Source organism: Meles meles, chromosome Y, assembly GCF_922984935.1.
Source record: "Meles meles chromosome Y, mMelMel3.1 paternal haplotype, whole genome shotgun sequence".
Taxonomy (NCBI): domain Eukaryota; kingdom Metazoa; phylum Chordata; class Mammalia; order Carnivora; family Mustelidae; genus Meles; species Meles meles.
The window spans coordinates 33,350,513-33,376,906 of NC_060088.1; positions in this window are offsets into that span (position 1 = coordinate 33,350,513).

Sequence of the window (26,394 nt, forward strand, 5' to 3'; positions counted from 1 at the left end):
CCTGGGATCGAGTCCCGCATAGGGCTCTCTGCTCAGCAGGGAGCCTGCTTCTCTCTCTCTCTCTCTCTCTCTGCCTGCCTCTCTCCCTAGTTGTGATTACTCTCTATCAAATAAATAAATAAAATCTTTTTAAAAAATCTCTATACTGCCTATAGCAATCTATACTTTTAATGCCATTCCGATCAAAATTCCACCGGTATTTTTCAAAGAGCTTTAGCAAATAATCCTAAAATTTGTATGAAATCAGAAGAGACCCTGAATTTCCAAGGTAATGTTGAAAAACAAAAACAAAACTGGCGGCATCACTCTTCCAAAATGTATAAACGCTCTTAAGGTGAACACTCAAAAATGGCAGTGTTTTCCCAGTTGAAGAAAGAAGTTCGAACAAGGGTGGACTCAAGGTAGGTTGGAAACTCTGAGTTAAGTACAGGCAAAGGCCCTTATGTTTCCACTCAAGACTGACTGATGCTTCATATATCCTTTTGTAGATCGACTAAATTAAGGCTAACGTTAGTATGATAAACAATTAGTTACACACTGTCATTACAACGGAAGTTATACACTAGGTGTACCTCCAGAAAGGAGGTGAGAACTATTGTTCTGGAGCCCACTACCAGTAAAAAAGGTCTAGGAACACAGGCCCATAAGGTAAGGTTGAAGTCTTTTGTGGTAGTCTAACCACTCTTAGCTGTTTGCGCCCCAACTGGTCCCAGAGCAGCAACCAGCTCCCAAAGTTCTGTATGGAACATTCCTCCAGCCGTAGACAAGATCCCTCCTGGAATGGTCACATGATGCATTGGGAAGCTAGGAGGGAAAGCAAGGTCTCCCAGAGGTTCTTCTCTATCCTTCCTTGACCAGTCCATCATAGAGAAATCAGGGACGCCATGAGGAGAGATGATCAAGGCCTTTTCATGGAGACCTTCTGTCCAAATGGGGCTGTAGGGGGGAAGGCGTCTTCTTCTTCTCCGTCTGTTCTGGCCGTTCAACATGAGGCAAGCCATCCTCTGATGGAGAGGAGAGGAGTTGGCACCACCTTTTGGCAGCCAGCGCAGGGTATCTATATCCTGAGGAAAAACCCAAACAAAACCACGCCCTCAGCAAAGGACAGGATCAGGACCCTTCCAAGTGCCCGTCAGGGGTCCCTCCACCTAGCATAAGGGAGAGTACTTAACTCAGAGAATCCAATCTGCCTAGCTTCTGTCCTTGTTCTAATTTCTTACCTCAACTCTGAAAACACTGTCATTTATGAGTGTTCATCTTAAGAGCATTTATAACTTTTGGAAGCATAAGGGCCTTGGCGTGTACTTAACTCAGAGTATCCAACCTGGCTAGAGTCCTTCCTTGTTCTAACTTCTTTCCTCAATTGGGAAAACACTGCCATTATGAGTGTTCGCCCTAAGAGCATTTATACGTTTTGGAAACATAAGATCCTTGGTGTGTACTTAACTCAGAGTATCCAACAAGCCTAGAGTCCAACTTTGTTCTAACTTCTTTCCTCACCTGGGAACACTCTGCCACATATGAGTGTTAGCCTTAAGAGTGATTATATGTTTTGGAAGCATAAGAGTTTGGCGTGCACTTAACTGAGAGTATCCAACCTGCCTAGCATCTGTCCTTGTTCTAACTTCTTTCCTCAACTGCGAAAACACTGCCATTTAATGGGTTTTTGTGTTAATTGGGATTATACGTTTTGGAAGCATAAGGATTTTGGGGTGCCCTTAACTCAGTGTAAACAACCAGCCTCGAGTCCATTATTGTTCTAACTTCTTTCCTCCCCTAGGAAGACTCTGCCACATAAGACTGTTAGCCTTCAGAATGATTATATGTTTTGGAAGCATAAGGGCCTTGGCGTGCACATAACTAAGAGTATCCAACTTGCCAAGTGTCTGTCCTTGTTCTGACTTCTTTCCTCAACTGGGAAAACACTTCTATTTAATGGGTTTTTGTGTTAAGCGGGATTATACGTTTTAGAAGCATAAGGGGCTTGGCGTGCATGTAAATCAGAGTATCCAACCTGTCTAGAGTCCGTCCTGGTTCTAACTTCTTTCCTCAACTGTGAAAACACTGCCATTTTTGAGTGTATGCCTTAAGAACGTTTATAAGTTTGGGAAGCATAAGGGCCTTTGCGTGCACTTAACTCAGAGTATCCAAACAGGCTAGAGTCCATCCTTGTTCTAACTTCTTTCCTCAACTGGGAACAGTCTGCCACATATGAGTGTTAGCCTTAAGAATGATTATATGTTTTGGAAGCATAAGCACCTTAGTGTACACTTAACTGAGAATATCCAACCTGCCTAGCATCTGTACTTGTTCTAGCTTCTTTCCTCTACTGGGAAAACACTGCCATTTAATAGATTTTCATATTAAGCAGGATTATAGGTTTTTGAAGCATAAGGGCCTTGGTGTGCATTTAACTCAGAGTATCCGAACTACCTAGTGTCCCTGCTTGTTCTACCTTCTTTCCTCAACTGGGAAAACACTGCCATTTATGAGTATTCCCCTTAAGAGTTTTTTTTAAGTTTTGGAGGCATAAGGGCCTTGGCGTGCAATTAACTCAGTGTATCCAACCAGCCTAGGGTCCATCCTTGTTCTAACTTCTTTTGTCAACTCTGAACACTCTGCCACATATGAGTGTTAGCCTTAAGAGCGTTTATATGTTTTGGAAGCATCAGGGCCTTGGCGTGCAATTAACTCAGTGTATCCAACCAGCCTAGAGTCCATCCTTGTTCTAACTTCTTTTGTCAACTCTGAACACTCTGCCACATATGAGTGTTAGCCTTAAGAGCGTTTATATGTTTTGGAAGCATCAGGGCCTTGGCGTGCAATTAACTCAGAATATCCAACTGCCTAGGTCTGTCCTTGTTCTAACTTCTTTAATCAACTGGGAAAACACTGACGTTTATGAGTGTTCTCTTTAAGAGCGTTTCCATGTTTTGGAAGCATAAGGGCTTTGGCGTTCACTTAACTCAGAGTAAACAATGAGCCTCGAGTCCGTTCTTGTTTTAACTTCTTTCCTCAACTGGGAATGCTAAAAACATAAGAGTGTTAGCCTTCAGAATGATTATATGTTTTGGAAGCATAAGGGTCTTGGTGTGCACTTAACTCAGAATATCCAACCTGCCTAGAGTCTATCCTGGTTCTAACATTTTCCTCAACATGGAAAAGACTGCCATTTATGAGTGTTGGCTTAAGAGCATTTATAAGTTTTGGAAGCATAAGGGCCTTGGTGTGCACTTAAGTCAGAGTATCCAACCAGCCTAGCGTCCGTCCTTGTTCTAACTTTTTCCTCACAGGGAACACACTGCCATTTGAGTGTTCGCCTAAAGAGCCATGATACATTTTTGGAAGGATGGGGGCCTTGGAGTGCACTTATCTCAGAGTATCCAACGTGCTTAGAGTCCTTCCTTGGTCTAACTTCTTTCCTCAACTGGGAACGCACTTCCATTTATGAGTATTCGCCTTAAGAGCGATTATAAATTTTGGAAACATAATGGCCTTGGCGTGCTCTTAACACAGAGTATCCAACAGGCCTAGAGTTGTTAGGGTATGGAGTTGACCACCCCTCAGTGAGACAGAGAACACTCTCGATAATGCAAGTCACACTGCGAGGTTTATTTCCAGCTAGCTGGGGTCCAAGTATCTGCCCAGCACAGTGGGGTTGAACGAGGACCCTGAGCACTCAAATCCAAGGGTTTATATAGCATTTTCAATGCACTTTTTCAAAGCTACATACATATCTTGTGCCGCACTTTGACAGTTTAACTTTGTTTAACTTCTTGCCACCCCAGCATCACCCTGGCGGTTAAGTGAGATTTAGGTTCAGAAGAAATTTAACTTTATTTACCCTTCCCTCTGCCTCAAACTCCTTCAGTTTGATGGTGGCGAGGGTGACCTTAGGCCTCAAGGAACTGAGCTATTTGTCTCTGGAAATTGGGCTATTGAGAAGATGGCTTCTTTGTTGTAAATCACTAGGACATGTGTAAACCGAGGGAGATTCCTGTCTTGCAGGTTTGTGATCTCTGAAAGTTAACTATTTGTTTTACATTAACATCTGGTCCCTGTGGCACCACCACCTAACCGCCCTGGTGGTATATGATTAAGTTGTTTTCCCAGGTGTAAGCTCATTTCTCTCATCTCAAGTCACATACCCAGTATCGGCCTGTTAGGGATGCTTAGTAAAATGGCCTGCTGGCCTTCAGGATGGCCATTCTTATGCTAACCCACTCTTTTTTTTTTCTCTTACACTGCAAGGTGCTAGCTTTTGCTTTGTCAAGATGGCTGTACTAGGTAAGAGCTAGACTCAGGTGGGTACAGCCTTGTTTTTCTTGGCCTCCACACCTGGAGCTGGTTTCCAGGACTTGTTTTTAAGTCCTCTGAGGGAAGGGGAGCAGGGACAGTTTAAGGGTTAAACAACAAATTTACTGTTTAACCTCAATGGAAGCCTCTGACTAAAATAGAAATATAAAAAGGTCCTACATTTCCGCCTTTTCTTTGGAGATTAGTCAAATCTTTGACTCTTCAGCCAGTTCTATACTCCCTTTTAACACCTGCTAGGCTCTTTTAATGACTTCAGTGTGATTTATCCAGGAACAGTATTTCTCTCCTAGGGTTATGCAGAGCCCCCCGCCCTGCTTCCTTTTATTAGAACCAGTAAATTAAGCCCCCCTTTTTATTTTGCAATTGCTTATACCTCCCGCCTATATCTTAACAACAGGGACAACCATGAATTTAATGAAATCATTGGTTTTTTGAGTCTTAGTTTTAGTCGAGGATCAGCAGGGTCCATTGCAGTGGCATCCACATCTGGGGGGTGTTCTCGTCCTCGGCTCATGTGATGTGACCCGCCGGAATCCAGGCCCTGATGCCTTCTACTATTATTTCTGTGGGGGTGGTCAGGATGACAGTAAATGGTCCCTTCTAGTGCATCTCCAGGTTTTCCACTTGGTATCCAAATCAAATCTCCAGGTTGGTATGGATGTGGCTCCACCTCCATCTCTGTCCCAGTGTGGGCAGTCCAGATCCCTGCATGGGCTCCCCTTAAGACAGACTGTCATGCCTACAGTGACTGGAGTACAGACTGATCAGTCACTTCTGCTATAGCAACCTCTTGTAATTGAGGCCAGTGGGGGTTCTCCCGAACATTATTTCAAATGGGGTCACCTTATTTAAGTAGGGCATACATAGCGCCCTGAGGAGGGCGAAGGGAAGGAGATCTATCTACCCATCCACCGCCAGTCTCCAGAATTAACTTTGTCAAAGTTTCTTTAAGAGTCTGATTCATTCTTTCTATTTGCCCGGGGCTGGTAGGCACAATGTAGTTTCCAATTAGTGCCTATAGCTTTGGCCAATACCTGTGAGACTGAACTCACAAATGCAGGGTCATTGTCTGATCTGATTGCAAGAGGTGACCCAAACCTCTAGTAGCTTTTTGGTTACCATTCCTGCCATCTCATGTTTGGCAGAAAAAAAGGCTTTACCCAGCCCAAAAAGGTATCTACCAAAACGAACATATACTTGTGCCCATATTTTCCCAGTTTCATCTCTGTAAAATCTATTTCCCAATAAATTCCTGGTTCCTTACCTCTTTCTCTTTTCCCTCTTCCCATTCTAGTTGTTCCAGCATTTACCACCTGACATTGAGGACATCTAGCAACCATATCTTGAGCCAAACACACTAATTGAGAAACCTGGAACTGCTTGCCCATAAGCTCCTTAAGCTTGTGTGTCCCGAGATGAGCGTCCTGATGTATTTGGCTTAGCCCAATCTCCTTCATAGTCTAATTTAGTCCACTTCTGTAAATATACCTGCATCTTTGACCAGGAGGGCTGTGGCAGCAATTATGCAGAGGCAAGGGGGAACCCAGCTGCTAGTGGATCTAGTTTCTTGCTAAGATAGGCTACTGGCCTTTGACAAGGCCCCAGAGTCTGAGTCAAAACTCCTTTAGTCACCCCTGCTTTCCATCCACATACAAGTGGAAGGGCTTGGTAGTGTCTGGGATGGCCAATACTGGGGCACTCAGGAAGGCTGTTTGTCTAGGGCTGACTGACTGGCAAAGGCAAGATCCTTTACACGAGTTATCATGTAACTTCTCTGAAGTTTACCTTAAGCTGTTTAGTTTAGGTAAACAAACCTTTAATAACAATCCACTTTGGGATTTAACACCCATAAAGGCATGGTATTAAAACATAATTTTTCTCTCTAAAATAACCCTCATTTCCAGAGATAGCCAAATCAGGACTAATTTACTTGAAAAACAAGTCCAGTTTTAACAAACTTGGCCTAATTTTTTACATAAGCTCAGCAAGAACAGTGAGTTTGACTGTATAGATCTTTTAGAATCTGCTTTACTGGAACTTTATAGAATGAATCTCCAGGTTGAACTTTTAGTAGCCTCTCCAGGCCAGAAGCCAAGCCATGTACTTGCCATCAGACATGCCTGTAATCCCTGTCAACTTGGGCAACTCGAGGCCCTGCCCCTGCCAGGAGTGACGTTCTTTACTCACCTGGTAAGGCTGCTGGGAACTCTGTAAGCAAGATATCAGGCCAACAGTTCCAAAGGGGCTTATGGCTCCAGGTTTCATAAAGTCAACCTTCATTCCTTTAAACTGTCTGGTCATATCTGAGTCTTTTCAAATGTGACATCCCAGTCAAAGCCTTGGTAAAATAACCATTTTCCAATCCTTTCCTGTTACAAGGAGAACAGATTCTTATTGAACTTATGCAAATGACTGATTGTCAAGGAAGAAAGAATACTTGCTGAGACCTGTTGGTTTCAGAGGGTCCAGACAGAGAGAAAAGTTGAATGCCTTGATTTGTTTACAAATGAGGACTTTTACATCTCTATAAGTTACAGGTAACTTAAGGGAAAAGTATCCCTAGTCTAGAGGAACAAACGTTACAGAACCAGTAATGTTTAAAATAAGACAAAACATTAAGAGACACAACACTATAACTTTTCAGTTCATCTAGTCCCATGTTACTAATTCTGGTTTAGTCCGAATGTAGCCCTTACTTCTGTAAATCTTTTCCCATTTCAGTTCCCAGGATTTTAACATATCAAAGACCTGTATTTGTCCTGAAAGTCTTCCCATAGGAATTTCCTTTAAGGCGGAATTCATCTTACAAGAGAACTAAAACAATTACAAAGGACAAAAACTCAGAATACATAGGGTTAAATACCAAGTGATGACCCTTATCAAAACATGAAACTCTATTAAATGTATAGAACCTCTAGAGTAGCTACAGCATTTACCCAAGGTTTATCATTGGTTTAGCAGTCCTTACTGAGTAATTTAGTATATCAAGGGAAAGTCTTAGGAGTCAAAGAGACCTCATTTACAATTTAGATCTTGTCAACAATTGCTAAAACCTTAGAAAGTTTTAAAACACATGCCTAAATATAATCAGGGGTGTTAAACACCTGATAAAACAAAACATAGAAACTGAATTTTCTGGGCAGTTGAAGAGAAAACCATAACATTTTTTTTTTAACAGATCAATTAACCTAAGAAACTTTGCCCTTTTAAACAGAGAGAAAACCAGCTTTTTTATACCCGTGTCTTTCCTTTTTTTTTTTCCCTTAGATAGTGAGTTCTCAGGGTTTCCCTCCCATCCTAAAATGATGTCCCAGACCAAGGGAGGGGGATCTTTCAGATGCTGTCCTGCTCGCATCCCTCAGGGAACTTAGGAGCATCTTAGCTAAGGTCTGTCCGTAGAAACCCCGGACCGGGCTACTCCGTGGAGTAGGTGACCGTTATGCCATAGGACGTCCTGCGAGACTCAGGGTGCAGCCCACTCAGACCCCATAGCCGAAGCGGTGGAGCCATACAGACACATTCACACAGGCACTCTTCAGATTCAGACAGGTTGCAAACCCTCCCCTTTGGGTATCCCCGGCTAATGGGAGGTGATCAGTATCCCCTTCCATTCTTTAGGAATGGGTCTCGCTCCGACAGTGGCCTCAGGGCTGTTTTTCTCTCTTTTTACATATCTCCTACTTTTTACATACAGAGTTGCTTTTCTCATTTCCATCCGTCTTCATTACACCTAACAGAATTTTGTACCTTTAGAAATACCTTAACCTCTACTGAAGATTAAATATGAACCCACTGTGAACTGTTACAACAGGATTCTTTAGATGGCAAATTTATCAATCTGTTCAGCACAAAACATGTTTACCAACAGATTTCAGAAGCACAAACCTAGTTGCAGCAACCAGTGCTCTAGCATTTTATCCCATTTGGTTTAAAGTTTCAGGTTAACAAAGACTTTGAAAGCTATTTTAACAATTGCCCATTCAACTTTGAGACAGACAATGGACCATCAGTTTAGTCATCTCTTTGCTAACAGATTTCAACAGATTTTAACCCAGATTTTAACAAATAACACGAGCTTTTTGACCTTCAGTAAACTTTGAATTTCCACATCTACTGCTGATAACTTAAAAGCCATGCATATCTTAATTAGACCAACAAGCTTAACTTAGTTCAAATACTGATTTACGTTTCTCCTGGGCCCACTCCACTTTGCATGTTTACCTGCGACACGGGTGGGTAGATCTGGAGTGAGGGTTGTTAAGTCCAGGGGGTGCTCTTCTTTCTCCTTGACAGTGAAGAGAGAAGGGGCCATGGTGCATGATCGAGAGGCTAGTCATGCAGGCTGCACACACGTTGGTGCAGAAACACCAGAAGCGGGAGACAGGAGAAACACAGTGCTGCCAGGAGGCAGAGAAAGGCTTCCCAGTTTTAGAGCTTATCAACTCCAACAGAGGAGCAGACACCATGCTTTCCCACCAGCAAGGGGAAGGTGCTTGGCGGTCTCCATCGGGCCAGAGAGGGCAAGGAATGTCCCTGAAACAAAGTTGTTTCGGCAGCTGCTTGGGAATATTCCTTAAAGTCTCTATCACGAGTTAGACTATCCCCAGTTGGCTTCAGTTATAGCCCTTAAGAGTCAGAGTTCCCTTATTCTCTGTTTGCCCCATTCTTTCAAACACAACAAACAGCACAGCAGACTACAAAGAGACAAGACAAAGACAACTGCACACCCAGTGGCCCTTACTCAGAGCTGCTGGTGGGGGCTTCCCGGCCCCTTACAGATGAGGGTGTTAGGTAAAAGGTTTAAGCCAGGAGGGAGGATCTTCAATCATATCTTGCCAGACCAAAATGTAAGGTATTTGGTCAGGGTGGCCATGTGGGTTTTTCTCTGAAAATGATGGCCTTAACCTGTAAGATAATAGGTAGTTGAAAAGTTCCCTCCCGGGGCCATCCAACATTAAAGGATGGCCATTCAGACATGCAGAAGTCCGAAACTTTCCCTTTTGTATGTCAGTGCTCAGGTTATGAGCTCTTTCCCTGGTGTCCGAGAAGTGGTCAATCATCAGAGACAGAGAAGTTGTCCGTGTGTGTCCCATCATGTCCTCAGTCCACAGCAAGACAAATACACTTAGAACAATGAACAAGAACACACTCACAAGGAAAAACGATCCGGCGCGGCCACGAAGACAAAACTGGAAGGAAGATAAGGGAGAATCCAGCCAAACTGGCAGCCAGCTCTCTTCACAGATGAGGACCTTGTCCTCTGAATGAGAGTAGGCGATGCCCCTCCCAAAAGCCCCCATGCACTTCTAACGCCCACTGGCCAGTCAGTCACACCACATCCACAGGCGCTGTTCCACTCACACACCCCTCAGGATCCTTACATCACCCTCCAAACGGCGTCCATTGCGGACGTCGTCGGGGCCCTTTCCATCGGGGACATCTCCCAAGACTACCAGTAAAGGAGCCTCCAGGGCCATAACCCGCTCCTTCCTGCCCGCGAGAATTCTCTATTTGGGACTTGGCAGAGGCCTGTTTCAGCCTCCATAGCAGAGGACCGGTTTCAGTCCTCCCCTCTCGGAGGTGGCCAAACCTCCTGCCATGGTTCCTTTAGTTCAACCTCGGTATCAGGATCATCTGTCTCCCTGAGGAGGGGTCTTAAGATCTTGGTGGAACCTCCACATGTTAGGGTATGGAGTCGACCACCCCTCAATGAGAAAGAGAACACTCTCGATAATGCAAGTCACACAGCGAGGTTTATTTCCAGTGGGTGTTTCAACAGATTTCAACAAGTATCTGCCCGGCGCAGCGGGTTTCAACAAGGACCCCGAGCACTCAAAGCCAAGGGTTTATATAGCATTTTCAAGGCTTTTTCATAGCTACATACATATCTTGTGCCACACTTTGACAGTTTAACTTTGTTTAACTTCTTGCCACCCCGGCGTCACCCTGGTGGTTAAGTGAGATTTAGGTTCAGAAGAAATTTAACTTTATTTACCCTTCCCTCCACCTCAAGCTCCTTCAGTTTGATGGTGGCGAGGGCGACCTTAGGCCTCAAGTAACTGCACTATTTTTCTCTGGAAATTGGGATATTCAGAAGATGGCTTCTTTGTTGTAAATCACTAGGACATGTGTAAACCGAGGGAGACTCCTGTCTTGCAGGTTTGTGATCTCTGCAAGTTAACTATTTATTTTTTATTAACATCTGGTCCCTGTGGTGTCACCACCAACCGCCCTGGTGGTATATGATTAAGTTGTTTTCCCAGCTGTTAGCTAGTTTCTCTCATCTCAAGTCATGTACCCAGTATCGGCCTGTTAGGGATGTTTAGTAAAATGGCCTTCCGGCCTTCAGGATGGCCATTCTTATGCTAACCCACTCTTACAGTGCAAGGTGCCAGCTTTTGCTTTGTCAAGATGGCTGAACATATGCCAGAGCTACACTCAGGTGGGTAGAGCCTTGTTTTTCTTGGCCTCCACACCTGGAGCTGGTTTCCAGGATTTGTTTTTAAGTCCCCTGGGGGGAAAGGGAGCAGGGACAGTTAAAGGGTTAAACAACAAAGTTATTATTTCACCTCAATGGAAGCCTCTGGCGAAAATAGAAATATAATATAGGTTCTACAGAGCCAGTGCTCTTTCTAACTTCTTTCCTCAACAGGGAACACACTGCCATTTATGAGTTTTCACCTAAAGAGCGATGATACATTTTGGAAGCATAAGGGCCTTGGAGTGTACTTAACCCCGTGTATCCCTCCTGCCTAGAGTCCATCCTTGTTCTACCTTCTTTCCTCAACTGGGAAAACACTTTCATTTATGAGTGTTCACCTTAAGCGGGATTACATGTTTTGGAAGCATAAAGGCCTAGGCCTGCACTTATCTCCAAGTATCCAACCTGCCTAGCATCCGTCCTTGTTCTAACTTCTTTCCCCAACTGGGAAAACACTGCAATTTATCAATGTTCGCCTAACGAGCGATTATAGTCTTGGAAGGATAAGGGCCTTGGCTTGCACTTAATTCAGAGTATTCAACCTGCCTAGAGTCCATCCTTATTCTAACTTTTTCCCCAACAAGGAAAACACTGTCATTTAATGAGTTTTCGTATTGAGCACGATTTTAGGCGTTGGAAGCATTAGGGCCTTGGGGTGCACTTAAATCAGAGTATCCAACCTGCTTAGGGTCCCTCCTTGTTCTAACTTCTTTTCTTAACCGGGAAAACTCTGCCCCATATGAGTGTTAGCTATAAGATCATTATAGGTTTTGGAAGCATAAGGGCTTTGGCATGTACTTAACTCAGACTATCCAACCTGCCTCACGTCCCTCCTTATTCTAACTTCTTTCCTCAACTGGGAAAACACTGCCAGAATGTATTTTACATTTTGAAAGCATAAGAGCATTGGCGAGCACTTAACTCAGAGTCTCCAACCTGCCTAGAGTCCGCCCTTGTTCTAACACCTTTCCTCAACTGGGAAAACACTGCCATTTAGGAATGTTCATCTTCAGGTTGTTTGTAGGTTTTGGAAGCATAAGGGCCTTCACTTGAACTGTACTCAGAGTGTCCAACAGGCTTATAGTCTGCAATTGTTCTAAGATCTTTCCTCACCTGGGAACTCACTGCCATATATGAGACTTCACCTTAAGAGCCATTATAGGTTTTGGATTCATAAGGGTTTTGGCGTGCACTTCCCTTAGAGTATCCAACTTGCCTATAGTGCGCCCTTGTTCTAACTTATTTCCACAACTGGGAACCCACAGCCACATATGAATCTTCACTCAGATCGAGTTTACGTTTTGGAAGCATAAGGGTCTTGTCGTGACTTAACTTAGAGTATGCAACTTGCCTACAGTGCGCCCAGGTTCTAACTTCTTTCCACAATTGAATTGGGAACACGTTGCCACATATGAATCTTCACTAAAGATCAAGTTTACGTTTTGGAAGCATAAGGGTCTTTGCGTGCCCTTAACTCAGAGTATTCAACTGGCTTATAGTCCACCCTTGTTCTAAGTTCTTTCCTCTACTGGGAACTCACTGCAACATACGCCTATTTGCCTTAAGAGCATTTATACCTTTTGGAAGCAAAAGGGCCTTGGCTTGCACTTAACTTAGATTATCCAACTTGCTTATAATCCACCCTTGTTCTAAGTTCTTTCCTGAACTGTGAACACACTGCCACTCATGAGACTTAACCTTAATAGAGATTATATGTTTTGGAAGCATAAGGGACTTGGCCTGCATTTTTCTTAGAACATTAAACTTGCTTATACTCCACCCTTGTTCTAAGTTCTTTCCTGAACTGCGAACACACTGCCACTTATGATACTTCACCTTAAGAGCGATTATACGTTTTGGAAGGATAAGGGACTTGGTGTGCACTTCATCCAGACTATCCAACTTGCCTACAGGCCATCCTTGTTCTAACATCTTTCCTCAACTGGGAAAACACTACCAGAATGGGTTTTCCTATTAAGTGAGATTTTACGTTTTGGAAGCAGAAGCGCATTGGCAAGCACTTAACTCAGAGTCTCCAACCTGCCTAGAGTCCGCCCTTTTTCTAACACCTTTCCTCACCTGGGAAACCACTGCCATTTATGGGTGTTCACCTTAAGTGCATTTATAGGTTTTGAAAGCATAAGGGCCTTGACTTGAACTTAACTCAGAGTATCCAACATTCTTATAATCTAAGATCTTTCCTGAACTGGGAACACACTGCCACTTATGAGACTTAACCTTAAGAGCAGTTGTACGTTTTGGATGCATAAAGGACTTGGCGTGCACTTCCCTTAGAATATCCAACTTGCTTATAGTGCACCCTTATTCTAACTTCTTTCCAGAACTGGGAACAGAGTGCCAGACTGCCACTTATGAATCTTTACCTTAAGATTGAGTTTACGTTTTGGAAGCATCAGCGTCTTTGCGTGCACTTAACTCAGAGTATCCAACATGCTTATAGTCCTCCCATGTTCTAATTTTTTCCTTAACTGGGTACACACTGCCACTTATGAGACTTAACCTTAAGAGCGATTATACATTTCAGAAGCATAAGGGAGTTGGCGTGCACTTAACTTAGAGTATCCAATTTGCTTTTTGCCCGCCCTTGTTCTCAGTTCTTTCCTTAACTGGGAACACACTGCAACTTATGAGACTTAACCTTAAGAGCTATTATATGCTTTGGAAGCATAGGGAATGGGCATGCACTTAACTCAGAGAATCCAACATGCTTATAGTCCGCCCTTGCTCTAAGTTTTTTCCTCAACTGGGAATAGAATGCCACTAATGAGTCTTCACCCTAAGAGTAATTTTACGGTTTGGAAGCATAAGGGACATGGTGTGCCCTAAACTTAGAGGATCCAACTGGCTTATAGTCCGTCCTTGTTCTAATTTCTTTCCCCAACAGGGAACACAATGCCACATAAGAGTATTTGCCTTAAGAGCGTTTTTACGTTTTGTAAGCATAAGGGCCTTGGCTTGCACTTAACTCAGAGTATCCAACGTGCCTAGAATCTGTCCTTGTTCTAACTTCTTTCCTCAAATGGGAAAACACTGACAGAATGGGTTTTTGTATTAAGTGGGATTATACGTTTTGGAAGCAAAGGCACCTTGACGTATGCTTAACTCAGAGTCTCCAACCTGCCTAGAGTCCATTCTTATTCTAACTTCTTTTCTCAACTGGGAAACTCTGCCCCATATGAGTGTTAGGCAGAAGAGTGATTATATGTTTTGGAAACATAAAGGCCTTGGCGTGGACTTATCTCAGAGCATACTACATGCTTATTGTCTGCCCTTGATCTAAGTTCTTTCCTCATTGTAGAACACACTGCCACTTATGAGTCCTAGCTTAAGAACAATTATTCGCTATGGAAGCATAAGGGTCTTTACGTGCACTTAACTCAGAGTATCCAACATGCTCATAGTCTGTCATTCCTCTAAGTTATTTCCTCAAATGGGAACATACTGCCACTTATGAGTCTTCACCTAACAGTGATTTTATGGTTTGTAAACATAAGAGACATGGCATGCCCAAAGCTTAGAGTATCCAACTGGCTTATAGTCTGCCCTTGTTCTAATTTCTTTCCTCAACTGGGAACACACTGCCACATATGAGACTTAACCTCAAGAGTGATTATATGTTTTGGAGGCATAAGGGATATGGTGTGCACTTAACTTAGAGTATCCAACTTGCTTATTGTCCACCCTGTTCTAAGTTTTTTCCTGAACTGGGAACACACTGCCACTTATGAGATTTAGCCTTAAGAGCGATTATGCTTTTCAGAAGCATAAGGGAGTTGGCGTGCACTTAACTTAGAGTATCCAACTTGCTTATAGTCTGCCTTTGTTCTAAGTTCTTTCCTCAACTGGAAACACACTGTCAGTTATGTGACTTAACCTTAAGAGCGATTATATGGGGGAGAGGAGTCAAAATGGCAGAGAAGTAGCAGACTGAGACTACGTCAGGTAGCAGGAGATCAGCTAGATACCTTATCTAAACATTGCAAACACCTACAAATCCAACAGGAGATCACAGAGAAGAAGAACAGCAATTCTAGAAACAGAAAACCAACCACTTTCTGAAAGGTAGGACTTGTGGAGAAGTGAATCCAAAACGATGTGAAGATAGACCGCAGGGGGAGGGGCTGGCTCCTGGCAAGCAGCACAGAAACGGAGCACAAAATCAGGACTTTTTTTTTTTTTTTGAAATTCACACAGCACTGGGCCAGGAGGCAAGATCACTGGCTGTGCATTCTTGCTCTGCCATGCTGTTTTTTTTTTTAATTTATTTTTTCAGCGTAACAGTATTCATTCTTTTTGCACAACACCCAGTGCTCCATGCAAAACGTGCCCTCCCCATCACCCACCACCTGTTCCCCCAACCTCCCACCCCTGACCCTTCAAAATCCTCAGGTTGTTTTTCAGAGTCCATAGTCTCTTATGGTTCGCCTCCCCTCCCCAATGTCCATAGCCCGCTCCCCCTCTCCCAATCCCACCTCCCCCCAGCAACCCCCAGTTTGTTTTGTGAGATTGAGTCATTTACAAATCAAAACCACAATGAGATATCACCTCACACCAGTCAGAATGGCTAAAATTAACAAGTCAGGAAATGACAGATGCTGGAGAGGATGTGGAGAAAGGGGAACCCTCCTCCACTGTTGATGGGAATGCAAGCTGGTCCAACCACTCTGGAAAACAGCATGGAGGTTCCTCAACATGTTGAAAATAGAACTACCCTATGACCCAGCAATTGCACTACTGGGTATTTACCCTAAAGATACAAACATAGTGATCCCAAGGGGCACGTGTACCCGAATGTTTATAGCAGCAATGTCTACAATAGCCAGACTATGGAAAGAACCTAGATGTCCATCAACAGATGAATGGATAAAGAAGATGTGGTATATATACACAATGGAATACTATGCAGCCATCAAAAGAAATGAAATCTTGCCATTTGCGACGACGTGGATGGAACTAGAGCGTATCATGCTTAGTGAAATAAGTCAATCGGAGAAAGACAACTATCATATGATCTCCCTGATATGAGGACATGGAGAAGCAACATGGGGGGGTAGGGGGATAGGAGAAGAATAAATGAAACAAGATGGGATTGGGAGGGAGACAAACCAAAAATCAGGACTTTTAAAAGTCTGTTCCACTGAGGGACATTGCTCCAGAGGCTAAACCGGTGTGAAGCTCATGCGGGGTCAGAGTGGCCCCAGGTCACACAGGGTCACAGAAGGATTGGGGGTGTCAGAGTGTCTCAGAGCTTGCAGTTATTAGAAAGGGGAAGCCAGCTACCGAGACTGGGCCGAGGACTGAACTCTCAGCTCGGGTTTACCTTGAACCGGTCACAGGCTGGGTGAGCTTGGAGCGTGGCTGGAGGCCGGGGATAAGGGAGTGATTGGGCACTGTTCTCTGGAGGCGCACTGAGGAGTGGGGCTCCAGGCCCTCGGCTCCTCCGGGCCAGAGACTGGAAAGCTTCCATTTTATTCCCGTCCTCTGGAACTCTACGGAAAGAATTCAGGAAACAAAAGCTTCCAAAAGTGAACCTGAGTGGATCACTTTGTCCGGCCCCGGTAAGGGTGGTGCAATTCCGACTTGGGCAAAGACACTTGAGCGTCACTACAACAGGTCCCTCACAGAAGATCAACAAAATTCCAGCAAGGACAAAGTTCATCCACCAAGAAAAGCAGGTTCAATAAGTAGGACAGAAGCAGAATTCCAGAGGAAGAGAAAGCAAAGCACGGAACTCATGGCTTTCTCCCCATGATTTGTTAGTCTTGCGATTGAGGCAGGTTTTTTTTTTTTCATTTTTTTTTCTTTCTTTTTTCTTCTTCTGCTAATTTTTTTAAACTTTACCATTTTCTTTTTTAAGGTTTTTGAGTATTTTATCTAACATATATATATTTTTTTCATTTATTTCATATTTTTTCTCTATTTGTTTTCTTTTTAATTTTTTTTAATTTTTTTATTTTCTTTTGAACCTCTTTTTGTCCCCTTTCTACCCCCCATGATAGGGATCTCTTCCGATTTGGTTAAAGTGCATTTCTCTGGATTCTTTGCCAGCCTTTTAGTATTTTATTTGCTTCGTCCCATCCTCTTATCTGGACAAAATGACAAGGCGGAAAAATTCAACACCAAAAAAAAAAAAAAAGAAGAAGAACAAGAGGCAGTACCAAAAGCAAGGGACCTAATCAACACAGACATTGGTAATATGTCAGATCTAGAGTTCAGAATGACGATTCTGAGAGTTCGAGCCAGGCTTGAAAAACGCATGGAAGATATTAGAGAAACACTCTCTGGAGATATAAAAGCCCTTTCTGGAGAAATAAAAGAACTAAAATCTAACCAAGTTGAAATCAAAAAAGCTATTAATGAGATGCAATGAAAAATGGAGGCTTTCACTGCTAGGATCAATGAGGCAGAAGAAAGAATTAGTGCTATAGAAGACCAAATGACAGAGAATAAAGAAGCTGAGCAAAAGAGGGACAAACAGCTACTGGACCACGAGAGGAGGATCTGAGAGATAAGTGACACCATAAGACGAAACAACATTAGAATAATTAGGATTCCAGAAGAAGAAGACGGAGAGAGGGGAGCAGAAGGTCTATTGGAGAGAAGTATTGGAGAGAATTTCCCTAATATGGCAAAGGGAACAACATCAAAATCCAGGAGGTGCAGAGAACCCCCCTCAAAGTCAACAAGAATAGGTCCACACCCTGTCACCTAATAGTAAAATTTACAAGTCTTAGTGACAAAGAGAAAATCCAGAAAACAGCCCGAGAAAAGAAGTCTGTAACATACAATCGTAAAAATATTCGATTGGCAGCAGACTTATCCAAAGAGACCTGGCAGGCCAGAAAAAGCTGGCATGATATATTCAGAGCACTAAACGAGAAAAACATGCAGCCAAGAATAGTCTATCCAGCTAGGCTATCATTGAAAATAGAAGGAGAGATAAAAAGCTTCCAGAACAAATAAAAACTGAAAGAATTTGCAAACACCAAATCAGCTCGACAGGAAATATTGAAAGGCGTCCTCTAAGCAAAGAGAGAGCCTAAAAGTAGTAGATCAGAAAGGTACAGAGATAATACACAGTAACAGTCACCTTACAGGCAATATAATGACGCTAAATTCATATCTCTCAATAGTTACCCTGAACGTTAATGGGCTAAATGCCCGAATAAAAAGACACAGGGTATCAGAATGGATAAAAAAACAAAACCCATCAGTATGTTGCCTACAAGAAACTCATTTTAGACGCGAAGACACCTCCAGATTTAAAGTGAGGGGGTGGAAAACAATTTATCATGCTAATGGACATGAGAAGAAAGCTGGGGTGGCAATCCTTATATCAGATCAATTAGATTTTAAGACAAAGACTATAATAAGAGATGAGGAAGGACACTATATCCTACTCAAAGGGTCTGTCCAACAAGAAGATCTAACCATTTTAAATATCTATGCCCCTAACGTGGGAGCAGCCAACTATATCAACCAATTAATAACAAAATCAAAGAAACACATCAATAATAATACAATAATAGTAGGGGACTTTAACACTCCCCTCACTGAAATGGACAGATCATCCAAGCAAAAGATCAACAAGGAAATAAAGGCCTTAAATGACACACTGGACCAGATGGACATCACAGATCTATTCAGAACATTTCATCCCAAAGCAACAGAATACACATTCTTCTCTAGTGCACATGGAACCTTCTCCAGAATAGATCCCATCCTGAGTCACAAATCAGGTCTCAACCGGTATCAAAAAATTGGGATCATTCCCTGCATATTTTCAGACCACAATGCTCTGAAGCTAGAACTCAATCACAAAAGGAAATTGGAAAGAACCCAAATACATGGAGACTAAACAGCATCCTTCTAAAGAATGAATGGGTTACCAAGGATATTAAAGAATTGAAAAAATTCATGGAAACAAATGATAATGAAAACACAACTGTTCAAAATCTTTGGGACACAGCAAAGGCAGTCCTGAGAGGAAAATATATAGCACTACAAGCCTTTCTCAAGAAACAAGAAAGGTCTCAAGCACACGACCTAACCCTACGCCTAAAGGAGCTGGAGAAAGAACAAGAAAGAAACCCTAAACCCAGCAGGAGGAGAGAAATCATAAAGATCAGAGCAGAAATCAATGAAATAGAAACCAAGAAAGCAATAGAACAAATAAAAAAAACTAGGAGGTGGTTCTTTGAAAGAATCAATAAGATTGATAAACCCCTGGCCAAACTCATCAAAAAGAAAAGAGAAAGGACCCAAATAAATAAAATCATGAATGTAAGAGGAGAGATCACAACTAACACTAAAGAAATACAGACAATTATAAGAACATACTATGAGCAACTCTACGCCAACAAATTGGACTATCTGGAAGAAATGGATGCATTCCTAGAGAAATATAAACTACCACAACTGAACCAGGAAAAAATAGAAAACTGAACAGGCCCATAACCAGTAAGGAGATTGAAAGAGTCATCCAAAATCTCCAAACAAACAAAAGCCCAGGGCCAGACGGCTTCCCAGGGGAATTCTACCAAACATTTAAAGAAGAACTCATTCCTCTTCTCCTGAAACTGTTCCAAAAAATAGAAATGGAAGGAAAACTTCCAACTCATTTTATGAGGCCAGCATCACCTTGATCCCAAAACCAGACAAGGATCCCATCAAAAAAAGAGAACTAGAGACCAATATCCTTGATGAACACAGATGCAAAAATTCTCACCAAAATACTAGCCAATAGGATTCAACAGCACATTAAAAGGATTATTCACCACGACCAAGTGGGATTTATTCCAGGGCTGCAGGGTTGGTTCAACATCCGCAAATCAATCAATGTGATAGAACACATTAATAAAAGAAAGAACAAGAACCATATGATACTCTCAATAGGTGCTGAAAAAGCATTTGACAAAGTACAGCATCCATTCCTGATCAAAACTCCTCAAAATGTAGGGATGGAGGCCACATACCTCAATATTATCAAAGCCATTTATGAAAAACCCAAGCAAATATCATTCTCAAAGGAGAAAAACTGAAAACTTTTCCGTTAAGGTCAGGAACATGGCAGCGATGCCCATTATCATCACTGCTATTCAACAAAGTACTAGAAGTCCTAGCCTCAGCAGTCAGAAAACAAAAAGAAATTAAATGCATCTACATCGGCAAAGAAGAAGTCAAACTATCACTCTTCGCAGATGATATGATACTATATGTGGAAAACCCAAAAGACTCCAGTCCAAAACTGCTAGAACTTTTACAGGAGTTCAGTAAAGTGCCAGGATATAAAATCAATGCCCAGAAATCAGTTGCATTTTTGTACACCAACAACAAGACAGAAGAAAGAGAAATTAAGGCGTCAATCCCATTTACAATTGTACCCAAAACTATGAGATACCTAGGAATAAACCTAACCAAAGAGGCTAAGAATCTATACACAGAAAATTATAAAGTACTCATGAAAGAAATTGAGGAAGACACAAAGAAATGGAAAAATGTTCCATGCTCCTGGACTGGAAGAAGAAATATTGTGGAAATGTCTATGCTACCTAAAGCAATCTACATATTTAATACAATCCCTATCACAATACCATCCATTTTTTTCCAAAGAAATGGAACAAATAATCCTAAAATTTATATGGAACCAAAAAGACCTTGAATAGCAAAAGGAATATTGAAAAAGAAAGCCAAAGTTGGTGGCATCACAATTCCGGACTTCAAGCTCTATTACAATGCCGTCACCATCAAGACAGCATGGTACTGGCACAAAAACAGACACATAGATCAATGGAACAGAATAGAGAGCCCAGCAATAGACCCTCAACTCTATGGTCAACTAATCTTCGACAAAGCAGGAAAGAATGTCCAATGGAAAAAGGACAGCCTCTCAATAATTGGTGCTCGGAAAATTGGACAGCCACATGCAGAAAAATGAAATTGGACCACTTCCTTACACCACACACGAAAATAGACTCCAAATGGATGAAGGACCTCAATGTGAGAAAGAAATCCATCAAAATCCTTGAGGAGAATGCAGGCAGCAACCTCTTCGACCTCAGCCGTAGCAACATCTTCCTAGGAACAACGGCAAAGGCAAGGGAAGCAAGGGCAAAAATGAACTACTGGGATTTCATCAAGATCAAAATCTTTTGCACAGCAAAAGTTAACAAAACCAAAAGACAACTGACAGAATGGGAGAAGATATTTACAAACGACATTTCAGATAAATGGCTAGTATCCAAAATCCATAAGGAACTTAGCAAACTCAACACCCAAAGATCAAACAATCCAATCAAGTAATGGGCAGAGGACATGAACAGACATTTCTGCAAAGAAGACATCCAGATGGCCAACAAACACATGAAAAAGTGTTCCACGTCACTCGGCATCAGGGAAATACAAATCAAAACCACAATGAGATATCACCTCACACCAGTCAGAATGGCCAAAATTAACAAGTCAGGAAATGAGAGATGCTGGCGAGGATGCGGAGAAAGGGGAACCCTCCTCCACTGTTGGTGGGAATGCAAGCTGGTGCAACCACTCTGGAAAACAGCATGGAGGTTCCTCAACATGTTGAAAATAGAACTACCCTATGACCCAGCAATTGCACTACTGGGTATTTATCCTAAAGATACAAACACAGTGATCCTAAGGGGCACATGCACCCAAATATTTATAGCAGCAATGTCGACAATAGCCAAAATATGGAAAGAACCTAGATGTCCATCAACAGATGAATAGATAAAGAAGAAGTGGTATATATACACAATGGAATACTATGCAGCCATCAAAAGAAATGAAATCATGCCATTTGCGACGACGTGGATGGAACTAGAGGGTATCATGCTTAGTGAAATAAGTCAACCAGAGAAAGACAACTATCATATGATTTCCCTGATATGAGGACGTGGGGATGCAACATGGGGGATTAGGGGGACAAGAGAAGAATAAATGAAACAAGATGGGATTTGGAGGGAGACAAACCATTAATGACTCTTAATCTCACAAAACAAACTGGGGTTTGCTGGGGTGAGGTGGGTTTGGGAGAGGGAGAGGGCGTTATCGACATTGGGGAGGCTATGTGCTCTGGTGAGTGCTGTTAAGTGTGTAAACCTTGTGATTCACAGACCTGTACCCCTGGGGATAAAAATACATTATATGCTTATAGAACAACAACAAAAAAGAAGGATGAATACCCAACTTTTGTAGCAACATGGACGGGACTGGAAGTGATTATGCTGAGTGAAATAAGTCAAGCAGAGAGAGTAAAGTATCATATGGTTTCACTTATTTTTGGAGCATAATAAATGACATGGAGGACATTGGGAGATGGAGAGGAGAAGGAAGTTGAGGGAAATTGGAAGGGGAGGCGGACCATAAGAGACTATGGACTCTGAAAAACAACCTGAGGGTTTTTAAGGGGCGGGGGTGTGAGGTTGGGGGAACCAGTTGGTGGGTAATAGGGAGGGCACGTATTGCATGGAGCACTGGGTGTTGTGCAAAAACAATGAATACTGTTACACTGAATAAATAAATAAATTAAAAAAAATTTTAAAAAGAGAATATGGAGAGACTCTAGGCCGGTTGGATACTCTAAGTTAAGTGCACGCCACAGCCCTTATGCTTGCAAAACGTATAAACGCTCTTAAGGCGAACACTCAAAAATGGTAGTGTTTTCCCAGTTGCAGGAAGAAGTTAGAACAAGGGAAGAATGTAGGAGTTTGGATATTCTGAGTAAAGTGCAGGCCAATTCCCTAATGCTTGCAAAACGTATAATCCCGCATAGTACAATAACTGATTAAGTGGCAGTGTTTTCCCAGTTGAGGAAAGATGTTAGAACAGGGACCAAGGCTAGGCAGGTTGGATACTCTGAGTTAAGGGCAACCGAAGGCCCTTATGCTTCCAAATCATATGGTCTCTCTTTAGGCTAACACTCATATGTGGCAGAGTGTTCCCAGTTGAGGAAAGAAGTTAGAACAAGGACAGACGATAGGCAGGTTGCAAACTCTGAGTTAAGAGCATGCACAAGCCCTTATGCTTCCAAAGCATATAATCTCTCTTCAGGCTAACACTCATATGAGGCAGAGTGCTCCCAGTTGAGAAAAGAAGTTAGAACAAGGACAGACGCAAGCTTGTTGCATACTCTGAGTTAGGTGCACAGCAAGACCCTTATCCGTCCAAATCATACATTGCTCTTAAGGCTAACACTCATAAGTGGCAGAGTGTTCCCAGTTGAGGAAAGAAGTTAGAACAAGGACTGACGCTAGCCTGGTTGCAAACACTGAGTTAAGTGCACGCCCAAGCCCTTATGCTTCCAAAGCATTTAATTGCTCTTAAGGCTAATATTCATATGAGGCAAAGTGTTCCTGGTTCAGAAAAGAAGTTTCTGAAAACAAGGAGTTTCTTGAAAACAACTTCCAGAAAACAAGGACAGACTGTAGGCAGGTTGGAAACTCTGAGTCAAGCACAGGCCAAGGCCCATATGCTTTCAAAACGTATAAACGCTCTTGAGGCCAACACTCATAATAGTAGTGTTTTCACAGTTGCAAGAAGAAGTTAGAACAAGGGCAGACTATAGGGCGGTTGGATACTCTGAGTTAAGCGCATGCCAAGTCCCTTATGTTTGCAAAACTTATAATCCTGCTTAGTATGAAAACCAATTTAATCACAGTGTTTTCCCACTTGAGGAAAGATGTTAGAACAGGGACAGAAGCTGGGCAGGTTGGATTCTCTGTGTTAAGTGCACAGCAAAGCCCTTATGCTTCCAGATCATATAATCCCTCTTAAGGCTAACACTCATATTTGGCAGAGTGTTCCCAGTTGAGAAAAGAAGGTAGAACAAGGAGGGATTCTCAGCCGGTCGCATAACCTAAGTTAAGTGCTCGCCAAGGCCGTTATGTTTCCAAAACCTATAAATGCTCTTAAGGTGAAAACTCATAAATGGCGTGTTTTCCCAGTTGTGGAAAGAAGTTAAAACGAGGACAGATGCTAGGCAGGTTGGATACTCTAAGTTAAGTGCACGCCAAGGCCGTTATGCTTCTAAAACATATAATCGCTCTTATGGCTAACAGTCATATGTGGCAGTGTGTTCCCAGTTGAGGAAAGAAGTTAGAACAAGGACAGACGCTAAGCTGGTTGCATACTCTGAGTTAAGTGCACACCAAGGCACTTACGTTTCCAGAACTTATAATCGCTCTTAAGGCTAACACTCATATGAGGGAGAGTGTTCCCAGTTCAGAAAAGAAGTTAGAACAAGGACGGACCCTAGGCCAGTTGGAAGCTCTGAGTTAAGTGTAGGCTGAGTCCCTTATGCTTCCAAAACCTATAAACGCACTTAAGGCAAACACTCAAAAATGGTAGTGTTGCCTCCCCATCTGCATGATTCTCTGCCTACTTGTTATCTCTCTCTCTCTCTCTGTCTGTGTCAAATAAATAAATAAAACCTTTTAAAAAATCCACTTACAGGGGGATTCAAGATGGCGGGGAAGTAGGAGGAGGCACACCTTCGACCTGTACCCTAAAGTGAGCTGATTACCTACCAACGAACTACGACCACCCATGAAATCAGCCTGAGATCAGAATTATACATGTTTGGATCTCTACAGGAGCAGAATATGCCAGTGACAGGTAAAGCAGAGAGGGAACATCGGACTGATATCAGAAGATAAACAAAAGAGGGAGGGAGCCACCAGAGGCGACCGATTGGAAAGTAATACCCCAATATGAGAGTGCTGTGCATCTGGGGACCAGAATTAACTTGGAGTCTGGTTGAAAGCACTCAAAAAACAAAGAGCAAAGTATTGCAGGGGAAAATACTGGGAATCTGGGCGGTTAGGGACAGGGACCTAAGTCCCCAGACCCAGGACAGCCTGCCCTGGCAATGAGCCAGAGAGAGTGTGGCAGAGAAATCATGTCTCTGTCCATGAGCTGCCAGGGAGCCTGAGCCACCAGTGCACCCGAGAACAAGTGGAGTCTGGCTCCCGTGAGGGGCTGGGAGCCTGGCAAGATGACAATCCTGGAATGCGTGTGTCCCACACCCTCCCTTGGGAGAGGTGCTCATAGGTGCTAGCCTGGAGCTCTGGCATCCAGAAAAAAACAGACATTCCCAGCCCGGGACAGTGGGAAAATCTCAGTGTGCAATCTCTGCTCAGAACGTCTCTGGTGGTCTGGAGATGCCTAGACAGCCACTGCTGCCCTGGTTTTGGGTACAACGAGGAGCTCCTGCATCCCCAGGGACCGTGACTCAGAACCGACTCTGCCAGCAGCTCTGCAGAGCATTCTGAGGCTTCTCTCTGAGAGGGAGGTCGGGGTGCAGTTTGCTCTCCTCTAAAATTCCAAAAGCCATCAAAAGCTGTCAAGCTGAGAGAAAGCAGATGAAAGAACATAAAAACCCCCAGAACAAAAGCTGAAAAAAACAGTTTCCTCAGAGCCCACACCCTTGAGGGGAGCAGGAGGACCTAACTCAGGGAACATCATTGTCTGAAAACCCATGTGGCTGGCCCCTCTCCCAGAAAACCAACCAGGAAGGAAGAAAAAAAAAAAAAGACTACAAGAGAACAACCACCACTACTTCATAAATACAACTTTTATTTTTAACTCTTTGCCAATATTTACCAGGTTCTTTTCTTATATACATAAAGATAATTTTAAACTATTTACCATCACACTGAGATGTCCAGTACATCAAATTCTTTAATAACCTTCTAGCCTGAACATTTTGATACATACACCTGTGTTTTCCTTTTGCTTTTCTATTTTTTTTAATTCTTTTTAGATTTTAACTTAGTTTGGTCTAGTTTATTCTTTTTTTTCCAATTTATTTATTTTTTCAGCGTAACAGTATTCATTGTTTTTGCACAACACCCAGTGATCCATGCAATACGTGCCCTCCCCATTACGCACCACCTGTTCCCCCAACCTCCCACACCTGACTATTCAAAACCCTCAGGTTGTTTTTCAGAGTCCATAGTCTCTCATTGTTCGCCTCCCCCTCCAAAAAATTTTTTTAAATAAACATATAATGTATTTTTATCCCCAGGGGTACAGGTCTGTGAATCGCCAGGTTTACACACTTCACAGCACTCACGATAGCACATACCCTCCCCAATGTCCATAGCCCCGTCCCCCTCTCCCAATCCCACCTCCCCCCAGCAACCCCCAGTTTGTTTTGTGAGATTAAGAGTCATTTATGGTTTGTCTCCCTCCCAATCCCATCTTGTTTCATTTATTATTCTCCTATCCCCCTAACCCCCCCTTGTTGCTTCTCCATGTCCTCATATCAGGGAGATCATATGATAGTTGTCTTTCTCTGGTTGACTTATTTCACTAAGCATGATACCCTCTAGTTCCATCCACGTCGTCGCAAATGGCATGATTTCATTTCTTTTGATGGCTGCATAGTATTCCATTGTGTATATATACCACATCTTCTTTATCCATTCATCTGTTGATGGACATCTAGGTTCTTTTCATAGTTTGGCTATTGTCGACATTGCTGCTATAAACATTCGGGTACACTTGCCCCTTCGGATCACTGTGTTTGTATCTTTAGGGTAAACACCCAGTAGTGC